Source organism: Rhinatrema bivittatum, chromosome 3 (genome assembly GCF_901001135.1).
Source record: "Rhinatrema bivittatum chromosome 3, aRhiBiv1.1, whole genome shotgun sequence".
Taxonomy (NCBI): domain Eukaryota; kingdom Metazoa; phylum Chordata; class Amphibia; order Gymnophiona; family Rhinatrematidae; genus Rhinatrema; species Rhinatrema bivittatum.
Genome location: NC_042617.1, coordinates 88,933,688 through 88,951,737, shown reverse-complemented (window position 1 = coordinate 88,951,737; position 18,050 = coordinate 88,933,688). Strand labels below are relative to the sequence as shown.

At 48.4% G+C, this 18,050-nt stretch overlaps 1 protein-coding gene across 3 annotated transcripts in view; it reads right to left on the bottom strand.

The window, feature by feature from the left end:
• SPTBN1 (spectrin beta, non-erythrocytic 1) overlaps nucleotides 1–18,050 on the bottom strand; it is a 724,701-nt gene that overhangs the window by 172,169 nt on the left and 534,482 nt on the right. The gene's annotated exons all lie outside the window — the stretch shown is intronic.

The window sequence follows — 18,050 nt, the reverse complement described above, 5'->3', positions numbered from 1 at the left end:
CAATTAGATATTTTCCTGCTAATATGGTAGCCTCTTATTGTTAAATAAATAGTTTTCTAATTTTTTTAAAGAGATTTTTAAAAATTACACTGTTTCTTTCAGGCAGAATATTTCTCTCTTCTAAGGATATTCTACAGATGAGCACTGTTCCATCAGGCCTGCAACAGAGATGTGTGGATACTCTTAGCAGAATCACTTAAAAACTATTAAAAAAAAAAAAAAAACCACACCATGTATATGTCTATGACAGGCCTTAGACAGTAGCTCTATTCACCCTGTTAAGCTCCTGCTCTAAGTCTATTAAACATACTATTTTTGCTTGTTTCTTGCTTGACTGCTGTTCAAGATCTCTTTGGCACAGTGAACAGTTTCAAGTTCAAGTCATCGGCAGGTATTTTGACAAAAAAACTGTTTTTAATCTATCTTAAGGCCTGAAACTCCCCACATGCTGCATAGCAAGACATCATTCATAAAATAAATCTCCCTATCCATTTTTAAACTGCAATGACACAAAGATTGTGAACATGCCATCTTTATCTGGGCATTACTAGATGAATGGAACTTTGTTTATCAATAATCAAAACCCCCCACCTTGGAAAAATAAAACCCCATCTATATGGGTGGGGGGAGATGGTTAGAAAAACTTTAAAAAACCCAAACCTTTTAAATAAATATGGGAAAAAAATCACAAGGAATTTTACAGTTTCAGCTCATATTTAGTTAATCTAGTAATTTAAGTATATGAGTGTTCTTCTCTGCATTCTATTTTATCCACTGTGACTTTTCTTTCAAGCACAGACCATGGTCTACAGTATCACAGGTCCCTTGCTCTATCCTCTAACATTCCTCTTCTCTATCTCACATGAAAATTTATCCAATGTGATTACGCTGCTTTGCTATAAACTTTTCAGTTGCTTTCAGTTTTTTTTTTACACTATGCAACCTGACCTGTACACATCAGCTAATGTTTTACTCCAGTGTTTTCCAACCTTCGATGCCTTCAATGTGCAATGCCTTCAAACCTGATCAGATGTGCTATGGAAAAGACATAATTGTCTGTTGCTTGAATCCATGTCAATATATGGGCTCTGCTCTCAGCACCTCACAGCAACAAGAGACAACTGTAGTGGCTCTTAAATGTGTAGGAGCTCCTTTCTAAGAACATATTTAATCATGCATGACTTTTCTTCCTAGCTACAGCATAAGCTCTGAAGTGTGGTATTTATTTTATTTAACATTTTTATATACCGAAATTCATGTAGCAAAAGTTACATATCAATTCGGTTTACATTATAACATTAAACAGGCAAGACAGAGTGCAATTACATCGAACAGGAGGATAAACTTGGATCAAGTAAATGGGGATTAAAGAACAAGAAGATACAATAAATAATGTAGTACTCGAAAGGACCTGGCTAAAATACAGTAGACACGTTACAAGGTGCACATATTTGGGAAGATTTAGAGTAAAATTATTGGTATGGATAGAAGGCTTGTTCGAATAGCCAAGTTTTGAGTCTCTTTTTAAAGGCGATAGGGCAAGGTTCTTTCCGGAGGTCTGGTGGTAGAGAGTTCCATTGCGCGGGGCCTGCTGTGGATAGAGTGCGTTTATTTAATGAGGATTTGATGGTTGGGGCGAGGAGAGTATCTTTATAGGCTGTTCTCACCGGTCTGGAGGGTATATGTGGCTGCAGAGGGATATTGAGTTCCAGAGGAATGAGCTTGTGTATCGATTTATATATGATTGTTAGTACTTTGTAGGAGTTTCTGAACTTGATTGGGAGCCAGTGTAGGTTTTTCAAGATGGGGGTAATATGATTTCTTTTGTTAGATTTAGTTAGAATCCTGGCTGAAGCGTTTTGGAGCATTTGTAATGGTTTTATTGTGTTGGTTGGGAGGCCAAGTAGGAGGGAGTTACAGTAGTCAATTTTTGAAGAAATGATTGCTTGGAGAACTGCCCGGTAGTCTTGGAAATGGAGGAGCAGTCTGAGTCGTTTCAGAACTTGCAATTTATAGAATCCGTCCTTAGTGGTATTATTAATGAATCTCTTAAGGTTTAGTTGATTGTCCATGATGACTCCGAGGTTTCTAACTTGAGGTGAGAAGGATAGTTGACTAGTAGGGGGTAAGTTAGACGTTGCATAGTTACTGTCTTGTGTGACATGGAGTATTTCAGTCTTGTTGGAATTAAGGATCAGGTTAAGGCTCTTGAGTAGGTTGTTGATGGTTTGGAGGCAGTTGTTCCAGAATTCTAGTGTTTTTTGTAGAGTTTCCGTAACCGGGATGAATATTTGCACGTCGTCTGCGTAGATATAGTGGGTTAATTTTAGTTTGGAGAGAAGCTGGCAAAGTGGTAGTAGATAAATGTTGAAGAGGGTAGGGGATAGGGAAGAGCCTTGAGGGACTCCCAAGGATGAGGGAACTGGATGTGATACTTCGTTGTTGACTCTGACCTTATAAACTCTGTTATGTAGAAAAGATTTGAACCATCTGAGAGCAGTGCCTTTGATGCCGATGTCTGTTAGCCTATCCAGAAGCGTTGTGTGGTTTACCGTGTCAAATGCGGCCGATAGGTCGAGGAGAATGAGTAAGCCAGGTTGTTTTTTTTCTAGATTCAGTAAAATTGTGTCCATCAGGGAGATTAGCAGAGTTTCTGTATTTCGGGTTTTTCAGAAGCCGAACTGAGAGGGGGCTAGTATTTTGTTATCTTCTAAGTATTCCGTGAGTTGCTGGTTGACTTTTTTTTCTAGGATTTTTGAAATGAAGGGGAGTTTAGCGATCGGGTGATAGTTAGAGGGGTCATCTGGAGACAGGTTGGGTGTTTTCAGGAGAGGTTTTAGGATTGCGAGTTTCAACTGGTCAGGTACTGAACCTTGCATTAGTGAGCGGTTAATAATGTCGGCAATAGGTTTGGTGACAGTTTTAGAGCTGGCAATGAGTAAGTTGGTGGGTATCGCATCTGTGGGGTGAGAGGCAGGTTTGAGCTTCTTCAGGATTGTTTCAACCTCTAAGGATGACGTCGGTTCGAACGTTTCAAGACTAGTGTTCTGTTGATAATGAGAGTATTGGGTTGGTGGCGGTAGAGGAGCGTTGTTGGCTTTTAGAGGTCTGATCAGATCGATGATTTTTTTCTTGAAATATGTGGCTAACTGAGGCTTTGCTGGCTGCTTGATCATCTGGGATAGTCGTGGGGGTGGATTTAGTGAGATGAAACAAGGGAGAATAAAGCTTTAGGGTCAAAGATGAAGTGGTGTATTTTCTGTGAGAAAAAAATCCCTCTTTGTTTGGATGGATATCCGGTAGCGGTGCATGAGAGATTTGTAAGCTTCCAGGTTTGATGGGGAAGGTTTTTTTCGCCATGTATGTTCGAGTCTTCTGATTTCTTGTTTCAGGGTTTTTAGCTGGGGGGTGTACCAGGGTTTCCTGTTGTTCGCATTAGAGCGTAGAGCTTTAGTGGTTAAAGGACATGTTAGGTCTGCTACGTCTTTAGTTATTTTGATCTAGGAGGTTGTGGCTGAATTGGCATCCATGAGGTCTAGTTTGTCTAATGCAGAGGATAGGTATGGGCTGAGGGTTTCTGGGTTGCATAACTTCCTGAATTGGACTGTGGTCTTTTGTAATGGTAGGAGGGTGGGTTGGGTGAACTTGAGAGTTGTAGAAATCAACTTGTGGTCTGACCAGGGAACTGGGGAACAGGTTGTAGATGAGGCAGTGGTAAGGCTTTCATTTATGAAAATTAAGTCTAGTGTATGTCCCGCTTTGTGCGTCGGCTCCTTGATAATTTGTTTGAATCCCAGGTACTGAAGTGAAGTGAGAAAGGTTTCACAACTGGAAGATTGAGGGGTTTTATCCACGTGGAGGTTGAAATCTCCCATTATTATAGCAGGGGTATCTGTGTTGATGTGTTTTGCTAGGAGTTCAATTAAAGGAGACGGGCCCGATTCTAGGCTTCCTGGAGGGGCATATGTAAGGCCGATTTGAAGGTGTTTAGATTTGAATAATGCGAATTCGAGAGAGGGTAATGAGGTGGTGGTCTGTAGGGATAGCCCTAGCTCTTTTTTTGTGGCTAATAATAGACCGCCTCCTCTTTTTTTGACTCTGGGGATAGAGAGGATGTCGTACGTGTGAGTAGGGAGTTGGTTGATTAGAGCCGTGTCTTCAGGTTTCAGCCATGTTTCGGTGATTGCGCAGCAGTCCAGATTTGATTCTGTTAGATAGTCGTATAGGAGATGAGTTTTTTTCGATAGTGATTGTGCATTGATCAGGGTTAAGGAGAGTAGCGTGAGGCCCAGCAGTTGGTTCAGTGGTGAAGTCATGATTGGGATAATTCTTTTTTGAATGAAGTTGGGATTGGTGTGGGGTTTTTTTTTTTTTTTTTTTAACAGAGTTTCTCCTTTGGTTGTGGATGATCGGTATAACGAGGGTGTGCATGATGAGTGACGTTTGGGTGCGCATTGGGAAGTCTCTAAGAGTGCTGTGGAGGACTGGGTGAGAGACTGGGGGTGTCTGAGGGAGTGTTGGAGGCGTCTAGACGGGAGCTGGAGAATTCTGGATGAGTGATTGTAGAGCCTAGAGTCTGGTAGAGTCTGGATGAGTGTTGGTTGAGTCTGCAAGAGTGCTGGAGTTGTCCGAGTGAGAGCTGAGGTCGTCTGAGTAAGCACTTGATTCGTCTGAGTAAGCGTAGGATACGTCTGAGTGAGCGCTGGAAAACTTCTCAATGCTTACTTGAGGTTTGTGGGAGTAGTCGTCTAGAGGGATGTTAGGGGCGTTTTGCTGAAAAATGGAGTAAGTTGCGGCTAGCTATGACTGGTGTTACCAATGTTAGAGCCTCTATTTTGTTTTTTTTGTATGGGGTACTGTACTTTGGGGCGCAACGAAGGGGGCGAAACAAAGGGGCCTGCCCCTTTGTCGCGCTCCTTCGTTGCGCGGCGCCTGGGAGTGGTTCCTGAGTTTAAATCCCCCTCTAGTCGCGAGGGGATGATGTCATCGATCGGCGCACCCTGTGAGGGGGGAGGATGACTCCGATCGTGTCTGTGCGCGGATCTCGGCGAAAAAGACGGGATGCAGGAAGACACGTGGATCTCAGCGAAGCAGAAGCAGGAAGACACATGGATCTCAGCGAAGCAGACGGGCTGCAGAAAGACACGCGGTCGGTGTGAGTGCCCTCGGAGGTAGGTGCGAGAAATAGTGGGCCTTACCCCAACGGGCTCGTGCGCCGACCGCGCGGCCCCCTTCTCCCAGCTCCTGTTGAGGTGTCCTCCACCGGTCTTGCAGGGACCCCGGGTTGTGGGGTAATTGATAGATAGCAACAGGGCATGGCTAGCTGGCCCTGCATTGTGCAAACACATTGCACATAGAATCTCTTCATCTTCCTAAGGGGCCGATGCAATACTGTCCGCTCAGCCGAGCGCACTGTATAAGCCGCACTCCGACGTGGGTTAAATAGGCGCTAATCCACCCCCCAATGCAATAGGGGGATTAGCCCTATTTAACCCAAGTTGGACATGGAGTGAATGCAATAGTGCTCATCACATGAAAATGCATGTGAATGAGGCTATTACTCACTCACTCTGCAAGCCAAAAAAAAAAAAAAAGGTGTGCTTCTCAGACACACATTTTGCTCTGATATTAACGCCTGCCTGGGGCAGGCATTAATAGCTGAGCGCAGGTTAAAGTATAGAAAAGCAAAAATAAACTGCTTTTCTGTACTTTTTTTTTTCTTCCTTAAAAAAAAAAAAATACCTCAGCAGACCGCAGAGTTATGAAGACCGATGCTGATAAAATCGGCGGCCATTTTCATTACTGGCAGATGGCCGGTTATGAAAACAGACGCCGAGTTTATTGGGGTCAGTCTTCATAACCGGCAGCCATGGCAGGGTCATGTTAGCAAGAAGACGCTAAGGTCGTGCAAGCAACCCTAGCACCTCCTTGCTCACGCGACCCCCTAATTTGGGTATAGCATGGCGCTCCCCCTTGCGGGCGCCATGCACATGTTAGGAAAGCGGGCGCGGACTTTTCAGCGCACGCTTTCCACAGTTTTTAATTGCATCTGCCCCCAAGTCTTTCCAGCCTCTGTTTTATCCTTAGGCTGAAAGAAATGGGGACAGCAAGCACTGAGCACTGGATTTGATTCACTCAGTGTTGGGAGCACCAGCAACAGAGGAGTTCTGGCAACCACATGCAGCAACCAAGGTAACTAACCAAGCTGGCTGCCCATAGTATATTGACTTTTCTCTTCTCTTGCACATAGAGGAAGCTGGTCTATTATGATGGGTTCATGTGCGTGCCCACGTTCCCTCTGTTTTAAAATTTGGAAGAGAGAGTGGTGGGGTTTTCAGTGTTTCCCTAGCTTGGCCATGAATCCTTTTCCTGTCTACACTACCTGCTCCATTGAAGCTGGTGTGCCACACATTTTAGTTAATGCGTGTGTGCCTTGGGTTAAAAAGGTTGGGAAACACTAATCTAAAAAATTCTCAAGTAGATGCTCGAGCTAAAGGAACAACAGATTATGCAAGGACAACAATGGAGTATGACCAATGTAGATAATTTCTAATTTGGTTATAGGAACAAAACAATTAATAAAGATGAGGACCTTGAAAAGAAGTGGGGAAATACTAATCTAGACGCACCTAGACTGAACAAGATCTCAGGTTTGCTGACCCACTGACATGCAATGCATCTATGCACAGGAATTCAATTTCCTCAGTTTCATCAACTTTACCACTGTCTGGAGTCTACCCAAAAACTGCTTTATCCACTATGCTTCCTCTCATCATGTTACTGAGAACCGGGAAACCCTGGGGATATCTGACTCTGTAAACCAAGCTATGGAGGACAAATATTCTGTGATCATACAATTACTACTACTGTATCGTGATCACAGAACAATATGTTACATTACCTGCAATTAAGATAGACAGATGGTGGAAAGATTATCAAAGAAGGACCTCTTCCAGACACCTGTAGTTATTCAAGTTTGAACACATTTAGTACTGTACACACACTATTACTACAATTCTGAATCGAAGCCTTGTTTGAAGCAGTGAATATTGCATTTCATGAGTTTTTTGATATGGGCCTTGTTAAACCAGACTTGCCCGAGTAAGCAGGAAGGCAGATAAAGCAGAGTTGCTTACCTGTAACAGGTGTTCTCCTAGGACAGCAGGATGTTAGTCCTCACATGTGGGTGACTTCATCCAGATGGAGCCCAGCATTTCACTAACTGCGCGTCCACGCGGAGTTCCTCTTCAGTCTCGTAAAATAGAATTCACGAGCGAAAAAATAAAATGCAGGAGAACCCAACTCCACGGGGTGGTGGGCGGGTTTCCTGAGGACTAACATCCTGCTGTCCCAGGAGAACATCTGTTACAGGTAAGCAACTCTGCTTTCTCCTAGAACAAGCAGGATTTTAGTCCTCACACGTGGGTGAATACCAAGCTACAGGCTGCTCCTGGAGACAATAATGACCAACAGCCCGAAACTCGGTGCCAACGGGCACAAGAAACTACAGTGCTGTTGGTAACAGAGGGAGGCAGCCTGAACCCTAATAATGGGCCCTAGGGAGGCAAAGAGGTCCACATCCGAGGTTCCCCACAGGCGGAAGATCCGGTCCGCTACTGCTGGATCTAGTGCCCACTCGTGCAGTCGGAATGCCCAACTCAGACGGTCCGCAACCACGTTCTCTGTCCCTGCTAGGTACACTGCTCGTAGGAGCATGCCTTGTGACAGAGCCCAGGCCCATACTTGCACCGCCTCTTCACAGAGGAGGAACAAACCAGTGGCCCCCTGTTTATGCATCACATCGCCACCTAATTGTCTGGATCAGGGCCGCTTTGTGGGACAAGCGATCTCAAAACACCCAAAGAGCATAGCGGATCACCCGAAGCTTCAAGATGTTGATCTGGCATTGAGACTCTTGAACTGATCAATGACCCTGCATACGGAGGCTGTCCACATGCACATTGAGGTCCTATGTCCACTGAGACCACAGCGCCCACTGCACTCTGCGCATACACAGAAGGGACAAGGGGGTAACATGGACAGATGCTGCCATGTGACCCATAAGACGAAGCAGAAGGTGAACCAAAACCTGTTGGAGTTGGCGGACCAAACTCACAAGGGATGACCGGGTGAGCACTCGATCGTGGGATAGAAACGCCCTGGTTTGAACTGTGTCCAGTCTGGCCCCAATGAATCCCAGGCATGGTGTTGGGATGAGATGGGACTTGGGGTAATTGATGACAAACCCCAGAGACTGCAGTACTCCAATGGTCAGATTGAGAGTGCGTAGTGTACCCTGCTGAGTGGAACTCTTGACCAGCTAAGTCGTCGAGGTATGGGAAACATGTGCACCCTGATGGTGGAGGCACTTGGTGAAAACCTGAGGGGCTGACACAAGGCTGAATGGCAACACTCTGTACTGGAAGTGATCCCTGGCCATAACAAATTGGAGATACTTCCTGTGACCAGGGAAAATCTCGATATGGGCCTAGGCATCTTAAGTTGAAGGAGCACAGCCAATTTCTTTTTTGCAGGAGTGGGATCAGGGTGCCCAAAGAGACCATCTTGAACTTTTCTTATTGAAGAAACTTGTTCAAGGCTCTTAGGTCAAGAATGGGGCAGAGGCCCCCTGTTCTCTTTGGTTCAGGAAATAGAGAGTAGAACCCCTAACCCCGCTGGTGCAGAGGAACAGGCTAGATCACGCCAGCCGTTAGAAGGGTGGAGAGCTCTGTCAAAAGTATTTCCTGATGAGCGGATGAGGCCCACGATGGACATGAAAGAGTCTCCGCGGGGTCACCCCTGAAGTTTAGCCGGTACCCTTGGTTGATGATGGCAAGGACCCACTGATCCGAGGTAACGTGGGGCCAGTGTTCCGCAAAAAAATGCAGCCTGTCCCAAACTGGAGGGCAGGGTGCAGAGGGTATAGCAGTCTGGCTCATGATCCCCCGCTCCCAGTAAAACCCCGTAGCAGGGCTTTGCTGGGGGTCTGGCTGTGTCCTGGGGGCTTTCTGTTGCCTGGAACGACCCCAGAAAGCCGTGCGTGGCATGCATGCCCTCGACACAGGAGGGTAATATTACCTCTGGCAATAAAAGGACTTTCTAGAGCCCTGTCACGAGGATTTTCTGGCTGAGGACAGTGGGTCAGAAGTAATGGCTGAAAGGTGCTGAAGGGTCTCATGGTCTCCAAAGAGATTCTCCCCCATGCAGGGCAGATCTGCCAGCTTTTCTTGGACCTCTGGTCGAAGGTCAATGGCTTGGAGCAAGGCCATCATGCGGGCACCAATGCCCACTGCAGCCACCCTGGCTGCCATCTCAAAAACATCATAGGTGGATCTCACCTTGTGTTTACCCGCCTCCAGACCCTGCTGAACCACTGCCGAAAAAGCATCCTGATGCTGTTAAGGTAAGCACTCTGACAGCTCCTGGACTTGCTTCCACAATTTCTGATTGTACTTGGTCATATACAGTTGGTAGGAGGCAATGCGGGTGATGAGCATAGCGCCCTGGTAGACCCTACCCAGAGCTTCCAATACCCTATTCTCCTGTCTTGGAGGAGCAGATGCATGGGTGTGGGAGCACTTGGCTTTCTTGAAGGCAGACTCCACCACAACAGATTGATACGGAAGGTGATGCCTCTGAAACCTTAATGCTTGTTGAATCAAGTAAATCGCATCCGCCTTCCGAATGACCAAAGGAATGGTCACAGGGTGTTTCCAGATCCTGAAGAGTAGCTCCTTGAAAATGTCATGGACTGGGACCGCCACCATTTCCTTTGGGGCATGCACAAACTGGAGGACTTCCAGCATTTTGTGCCGGGCGTTGTCTGCAGTGAGAAGCTGAAATGGGATGGCCTCTGCCATCACCCTCACAAAAGCCCGCAAAAGAAAGATCTTCCAGGGGGGTCCTACGACTCTTGTCCGGCGGAGACAGTTCTGAAAGGTCACCTGAGTTTTCTGAAGACAACTCGGAGGTATCATCCCCCACAGATAATATGGGGGCTCCTCCTTGCTAAGGTCCCCTGGGGGCCGTCGTGGAGGGTCCCTGCCCAAGCACCTCGGTCTGAGCACCAACAGCCGCGGGGGCATTGACGGTCCTGGGGGCATCAAGGGCACCTACAGCATCACGATCCCCAATGACCCGGGGCATCGCAGTTGCAGAACTAGCACCCTCGCGGGTGTCATCGGCTGCATTTATTCTTCCTCCTTGGAGGACCCGGTGATGGGAATCACTCCAGAGGGGGGGCATCTGTGGCCGCTGGGGCACTGATGGTACCTAGAGCACTGGCTGTGCTGGACGTATGCTCAAAAGGACGTCTAGATGCTCAAGCAGGGGTGCCAAGAAAGACGGCTCTGGCACGGGAACCGGTACCGATGGTGGTTCGATACCCCGCAGGTCTCGTAGCGCCGCTAGCTGAACCCTGTGATCCAATTCCTTGTGAAAGTTTGTTGAAGAAAAAAACGGACCAAGGAGGAGGAGGCATTAACCAGAGCCTCCTTGGAGCCCCGATGCCCAGCACAGATACCAGTGGGGAAAACGTGGGACTCCCGGGTCTGATAGAGGCAAAGGCCTCCTCTTCACGGGGTTGCACCGGTGCCGCTCCTGTCCTGGTGCGTGTAGAGACAGCGACCAGTGACAATGCTTGCGGGACTTCCCTCAATGCTCGGCCTGGTCCTTTCCCTGCACCAAGGAAGGTGAAGATCCTGATGTCTTGGAATGCAAGGACACCGAAGATGGCCAATCTCTGGCCCCTCTCTCCCGAGAGGGCCCCAATGGAGGAGTGGAGAGGGACAGTGTATTTAGCGGCTCCCCGGCCTCCTGGTGTCAATGCCCCTGATGCCGGAGAAGATGGATCGGACTTTTTGGACCCAAAAAACGTTTCCATCTTATCCAGCTGGGCACGACGGTCTTTGGGGGTCATCTGATCACAGAGAGCACACCCCCAGACGTTGTGTGATGCCCCCAGCCAGAGGATACAAACCTCATGCTGATCAGTGATAGACATGGTCCGCAGGCACTGGAGGCATTGTCGAAAACCAGGCGCCATAAAAAAACAGCCAGCAAACGGTCGATGGCTGGCAGCCATCGAGAAGAGACACACCGGGAATAGACCATAACAAGGGGGGGGGGGGGGGGGGGAAATCAACCTACTGCGCCGCAGGAAGGACACCAACTGGTAGAAGAGGGACCCGGCGCAGAAACCCCCTCCAAAAATTGCTGAAAAGACTTTGAAAAACAATTGGAAGAGCAGAGCTCCACTACTGCGAGGCAGACACTTTGTGGAAAAAAAAAAAAGGCTGAAGAGATAACCCCGCATGGACACGTAGATAGTGGCATGCTGGGCTTGCTCAGTGTGCCAATCAAAGTTTTCCATGCCGTGCTCCATCGGATGATGTCACCCACATGCAACGACTGCCATCCTGCTTGTCCTAGGAGAATAAAACATTTTAAAGTCTGAATTAAATATATTAAAAACATTGGCTTTTGAAAGTCAAATGGATAGAAATAGACATGCTGCAAGACAAGTCACTGAACAATCTGACTTCTACATGAGGATAGCAAGGGCATCACAATGTTTCCCAAGTCCCTCAGTTTCAAAACTCAATTTTTAAACATTCAACAGTAAAGAGAGTAGGAGGTTAGAAGAAAAGGGACTGCATACAAGTAATAAAAGTTTATTTTCATCTGTTTCTCCTGACTGCGGCAGGTGTGTGGACAGATTTTTTTTTTTTTAAGTGCTATTCTTATTACAGCTTTTGGAATAATTATGTACCGTAGACGCTTTTTTATTCACTATAACAGGGTGTGACAGATTATGAAATGCCTACCCTAAATTAAGCTTTGTTTTTAAAAGTACAAATACAGGAAAGAGTAAGCTAACGCAGACATTTAGTTTCAGTGGAGGTCAATGAATGAGATAGGAATAACCGTCAATCAAACCGCTTTAGTGAAAATTTCCAGGTGTGGGAGGAGTCATCTCTTATCAATCAAATATTCTCCATCACAGTGAACTACACTGGGATGTGATTAGAAACCTTTTGCTCATGTTCTTTCAAGGGCAGACACGGCTGAGACAACAGTCCATGAGCACTGTCATGATTCACAAAAAGCCTGTATTTAGGAGAGAAGTGGACCAGTCTAGGATCTGACTACCATATTACATGCACTTCTCCATTCATCTCCTGTAACCTTTTTTAACCAATGCTCAAGTTGGCCTCTACTGGAGAAATTACTTACCTGATAATTTCGTTTTACTTAGTGTAGACAGATGGACTCAGGACCAATGGGATTATGCGTTCCCCTGCTAGCAGATGGAGACTGAGTCAGGTTTCAAAACAAACTGACGTCACCCTAGATATACCCCTGCAGTGACCTCAGCCATTCAGTATGCTCTTCAAAAAGCCATTGCGGACATATTGTTGAAGAACTTTATTAGAATTTGGATATGATCCGATTAAAAACTTGATCAAAAAACTGGAGACCGCAACTGTACTCAACCAACATAAGCGCTGAATCCCGGTACTATAGATGCCCTGAACAATGGGTAGGGCAACAGCTTACCCGTAATCACATGGAATTGAGGTCAGACTCATGGGCGATTCCCTTGGCGCCTCTCCTGGGCAGCCGTGGACAGGATGCTGAATCCATCTGTCTACACTAAGGAAAACGAAATTATAAGGTAAGCAATTTTTCCATTTCCTAGTGTGTAGCCAGATGGACTCAGGACCAATGGGATGTACAAAAGCTACTCCCGAACGGGGCAGGAGGCTGCCCGCGGTCCTGTTAGCACCGCTCTTGCAAAGGCTGTGTCCTCCCGGGCCTGAACGTCCAGGCGGCAGAATCTGGAGAAGGTGTGTAAGGAGGATCATGTCGCTGCTTGACAGATGTTGGCGGGCAACAGTAGTTTAGCTTCTGTCCAGGATACTGCCTGGGCCCAAGCAGAATGAGCTTTGACCTGTAGAGGTAAAGGCTTCCCTGCCTCTATGTAAGCTGCCCTGATTTACTTCCTTAATCCAGCGGGCTATGGTAGCTCGTGAAGCCACTTCGCCCTGTTTCTTCCTCCTGTGAAGAATAAAACAAATGATCTGTCTTGCGCACCGGTTCCGAACATTCCAGATACCGCACTAAAAGTCTACTGACGTTTAGATGGCGAAGAAGGCAGTAGTCTTCCATGACCGTATGTCTATCTGGGGACGGTAAGGAGATGGATTGGTTCAGGTGAAACTCCGAAACTACCTTTGGTAAGAAGGAGGGAATGGCTCGAAGCTGTACTGTTCCTGGAGCAAATCGAAGGAATGGTTCCCGACAGGACAGCACCTGTAGCTCAGAGATGCGACAAGCTGAGCATATTGCCACCAAGAAGTCAGTCTTTAGTGTTAAAAGGCGTAGTGACAGACCTAACAATGGTCTGAAGGAAGGCCCTGCCAGAAAGTCCAATACCAAGTTGAGGTTCCATAGGGAGACCAGCAACTTTAGGGTGGTTGTAGATGTTTAACCCCTTTTAGGAAATGGACCAACAAGTCCAGATGTGCCGCCAGACGGGTTCCACCCACCTCGGCACTGAAGCAGGAGAGGGCTGCCACATGGACCTTCAGGGAGTTGAGAGAGAGTCCTTTGTGTTCAGACTGTCCTGTAAAAATTCTAGGATCATAGTGATCTAGGCCATTCGCAGGGGGGCACCCCATGCTCCCCGCACCAGGCCTCAAATATTCTCCAGATCCGTATGTTCATCAGGAACGTTGAAAACTTCCGTGCGTGGAGCAATGTGGTAATTACTTCCGCTGAATATCCACACTTCATCAGGCGAGCCCTCTCTCAAGGGCCAGACCGTAAGAGAGAATTGAGCTGGATCTTTGTTAAGAATTGGGCCTTGCTGGAGAAGATCCCTGTGTGGGAAGCAAAGAGGATTCTCCATGAGAAGTCTCTGCATGTCTGCATACCACAGTGCCTGGGCCAGTCTGGAGCCACCAGAAGGACTAACCCTCTATGGTGTTCGATCTTGCCCAGTAGAGGCCACAGGGGGTGGGGGGGTGGGGGTGGTGGGAAGGCGTACAGTAAGTCCTCCTTTGGCCAGGTCTGGACAAGGGCGTCGATTCATTGAGAGCACGGATCTTGCCTGTGACTGAAGAACCAGGGAACCTTCACATCGTGAGATGTAGCCAGTAGGTCAAAGAATGGAAGCCCCCAGCGATCTACTAGGAACTGGAGGGCTCTGGTCAATAGCGTCCATTCTCCCAGGTCCAGGCTTTCCCTATTGAGAAAGTCTGCTCTGACATTGTCTTTTTCCCATGATGTGGGAGGCCAAGATCCCTTGTAGGTTTATCTCCACCATTCCATACGGGGGCCTATTTCCAGAGACACTTGGTGGCTCTTGGTTCCTCCCTGGCAGTTGATGTAGGCCACCATTGTTGTGCTGTCAGACATCACGTGGGTTGCTTGCCCCTGGAGCCTGTGGCTGAACTGCAGGCATGCTAATCTGACCACCCTTGCTTCCAGGTGGTTTATATTCCAGTTCGCCTCTTCCTCGGTCCATCGCCCCTGGGTTGTCAGTTCCTGACAGTGAGCTCCCCACCCCCGGAGGCTCGCGTCTGTCGTGAGGACGATTCAGCTCGGTGGGGAGAGGCTTACACCCTTGCTTAGGTGAATTTCCTGTAGTCACCACTGGAGCAGAGAGCACACTTCCATTGGTAGGTGGAGGCGAATTGAGTAGTCTTGAGACAGTGGGTTCCAGCTTGACAGAAGGGAGTGTTTGAGAGACCACATGTGTGCCCTCGCCCTCGGTACTACTTCCACGGTTGATGCCATGAGGCCGAGGACTTGGAGACATCTTGGAGCGAATTGTGTTAGTCAACAGATGTATTTGATCCATCAGTTTCCTCCTCCTCAAGGGAGGGAAGACTACCTTGCCCTGCTGGGTGTCGAATCGGGCCCCCAGGTACTCTAAGGACTGGGAGGGCTTGAGGCTGCTCTTGTCCATGTTCACGACCCAACCTAGCTCCTTGCAGGAGGGACCTGACCCTGGTGGTCACCTGGAGGCTCTCTTCCAATGACTTTGCCTGGATCAGCCAGTCAAAGTAAGGGTACACACCAGTATCCCTTCTTTCCTCAGTGCTGCCGCCATGATCACCATAATTTTGGAGAATGTTCTGGGAGCGGTTGCCAGGCCGAAGGATAATGCTGGCTCAGTACTGCAAAGCATAGAAAATGCTGGTAGTCTTGATGGATTGGAATATGGAGGTAGGTCTCAGAGGCCCAGGGAGGTTAGGAACTTTCCCAGTTGCACTGCCATTGACGGAGCGAAGAGCTTCCATGCGAAAGTGAATAACCCGCAGATGACGGTTGACGCTCTTGAGATCCAGGATGGGTCGGTATGAGCCTTCTTTCTTGGGCACAATGAAATAGATGGAATAGCACCCCGTATTTACTTGGGGTGTAGGTACCGGAGTTATAGCCCTCAGACTGAGCGGCCTTATCAGTGTGGATTCCACTGCCAGTTTCTTGTGCTGGGAGTGGCAAGGTGAACCCGTCCCAAGGGATGCTATGGAATTCAAGAGCATACCCTTCTTATATGACGTCCAGTACCCATTTGTTCGACATCCTCTCGACCCACTGCTGATAGAAGAGGGAGAGTCGGCCCCCTATCTACTCTTCCCAAGGATAGGTCAGCCCAACTTCATTGGGGAGTTTGGGTCGAACCTGAGCCCGAAGCTGCTCCTCTTTTTGGTTGTCGGTTCCAAAAGGACTGAGACCTTCCCGAGGGCCGAGTTGATTGATATGACAAGTTTCGGTAGGGTGCGCTGGAAGCCCCTGGCCTGACCCCTCATGGGTGAGGGACGCTGTGACCTCTTTTTCTTATCTTACGGTAGCCTGTGCACTGGAGATTCACCCCACTTACTGGTTAGCTTCTCCAATTCGCTTCCGAATAGGAGGGATCCCTTAAAGGGCATCTTTGTAAGGGTCGCCTTAGAAGTTGCATCCACTGACCAGTTTCGCAACCATAGCTGTCTTCTGGCTGCCACCACCGAGGCGGCTACTCTGGCCGAGATATGCACTAGGTCTGAACTTACGGCCGCTAGGAAGGCTGCAGCAGGTTCAATCACCTCTCCGGTGTGCGTCCCAGAGCTATCTGCCTCTTTCAAGAGGAGCAGACAAGAGCGAGCCACCAGGGCACAGCAAGAAGCAATCTGCAGTGTCATTGCTGTTGCAAAGGCTTGCTTAAGGATGGATTCTATCATGAGCATCCTTCAAGGCTGCCCCTTCCTCAACAGGGATAGTTGCTCGCTTCGAGACAGCACAGACCCATCACATCCACTTTTGGGAAACACAGGCGTTCCTTGACTGCTGGGTCCAGAGGATACAAGGCATCCAAGCACTGACCTTCCTTGAAGCTTGCCTCTGGGGCATCCCATTCCAGGTCAGTCAACTACTGGATGGCTTCCAGCATCGGGAAATAACAAGAGGATTTCCGTAGAGACACCAGGATGGGGTTCTTCTTTGGCTCCGACATAGGGTCTGTGCCCGGAACTCCCAGAATCTTCAAGGTTTGGGAGACTAGGGCCGGTAATTCATCTCTGTGGAAAAATCGAAGCATGGTCAGTATGGATCCCCGTCCTCTAAGGAATCTCCGTCATTGTCTGTGGTGTCTGGGTCCCTATCACGGATCCCCTTGGTGAGGCGAGGCATGTCCCGTGGCCTGCTGTCAGGACTGGGAGGGCTAGGCCTTCCCAGCTGGGGCACTGCCCAATCTAAGGCAGGGGCTGACTGCGCTTGAACAAAGGCTTGAAGGATCTGGAAAAATTCCAACCAAGAGAATTCCTCAAGTCCGGGATGCTGTCAGACAAGGTTGTGGCTGACCTGTCCTCCGACTGGGATGGACCAGACTTGGAAAATTTCTGGGAGTCCAGTCCTCCCTGGGCTTCCTCACAGTCCTGACACAGGTAAGCACTGTGAAGCCCTAATATGGCAGGCAGCGCAAAGGGAGTATCGTCTGAGCTTCTTTGCTACTGGAGCCATAACCTTTAGCTTGTGCGTTTAGCTGGTTACTGCTTCTCGAGTGCGCACAAGACTCGCCTCGGCACATGTAGAGCTAAGCTGCTGGATATGCGCGTGCTCTCGTGTACCGCTACGTGTGCATTAGGCACACAGGAGGTCGGCCCGCACCGCAGGTACTGATGGCTAAAGGGGAAAAATGGCGCCACACCAAACCGCGCGCAAGATGGTGGCGTCATGGCTTGTCATGTGGAGAGTCCACTGAGTCTGAAGCGGGGCCTAGCTCACTGGGAGGCCGCACAACCCGCTCTAAAACCCCCTTCCCTCACCCACATGGGATCAGGAACGATATTGGTTTGGAATGCTGAGCAAGACCACCAGAGGAAAGACTTACCAAAGCCCTTCCACGTATCTGGTTCAGAGGAGTTCTTCTCTACTTAACCTGGTCTAAGTGCCTACCGGCTGAGTACAGAGACTGTCTCCGGCTGTGGGGGGAAGAGGGCTTAGGTCTTCACCATTGCGCTCAGCTTCTGCACCCACTGCCTTTCAGCTGCTTCAGCAGCAAAGTCCACGCTGGGAGCCGGCTACCTGACCAAGGCACACCTCTGAGGGATCTCGGAAATCGCCTCAGGAATTCTCAACTGGGGGAGGGACCCTTAGGTATCACCACAGGAGAGCGGGGCTCAATCGTCTTTTCAATTTGAAGGTAAAATTTTCTCCTTTGGATTAGTGCTGCAATCCCGCTAGAGACCACATATGCTAGGAAACAGCAGAGTTGCTTACCTGTAACAGGTGTTCTCACAGGACAGCAGGATGTTAGTCCTCACAAATGGGTCACATATGGATGACATCAGGATGGAGCCCAACCACGGAACACTTTTGTCAAAGTTTCCAGAACTTTGACTGGCACCTACTGGACATGCCCAGCATAGCATCAACTCTGCAGCCAGCAGGGGTCCCCCTTCAGTCTCATCTTATAGTAAAAGTACATGCGAAAAATAAAATAATAAATCGTAAGCGAACCCAACTCCGTGGGGTGGCGGGTGGGTTTCGTGAGGACTAAC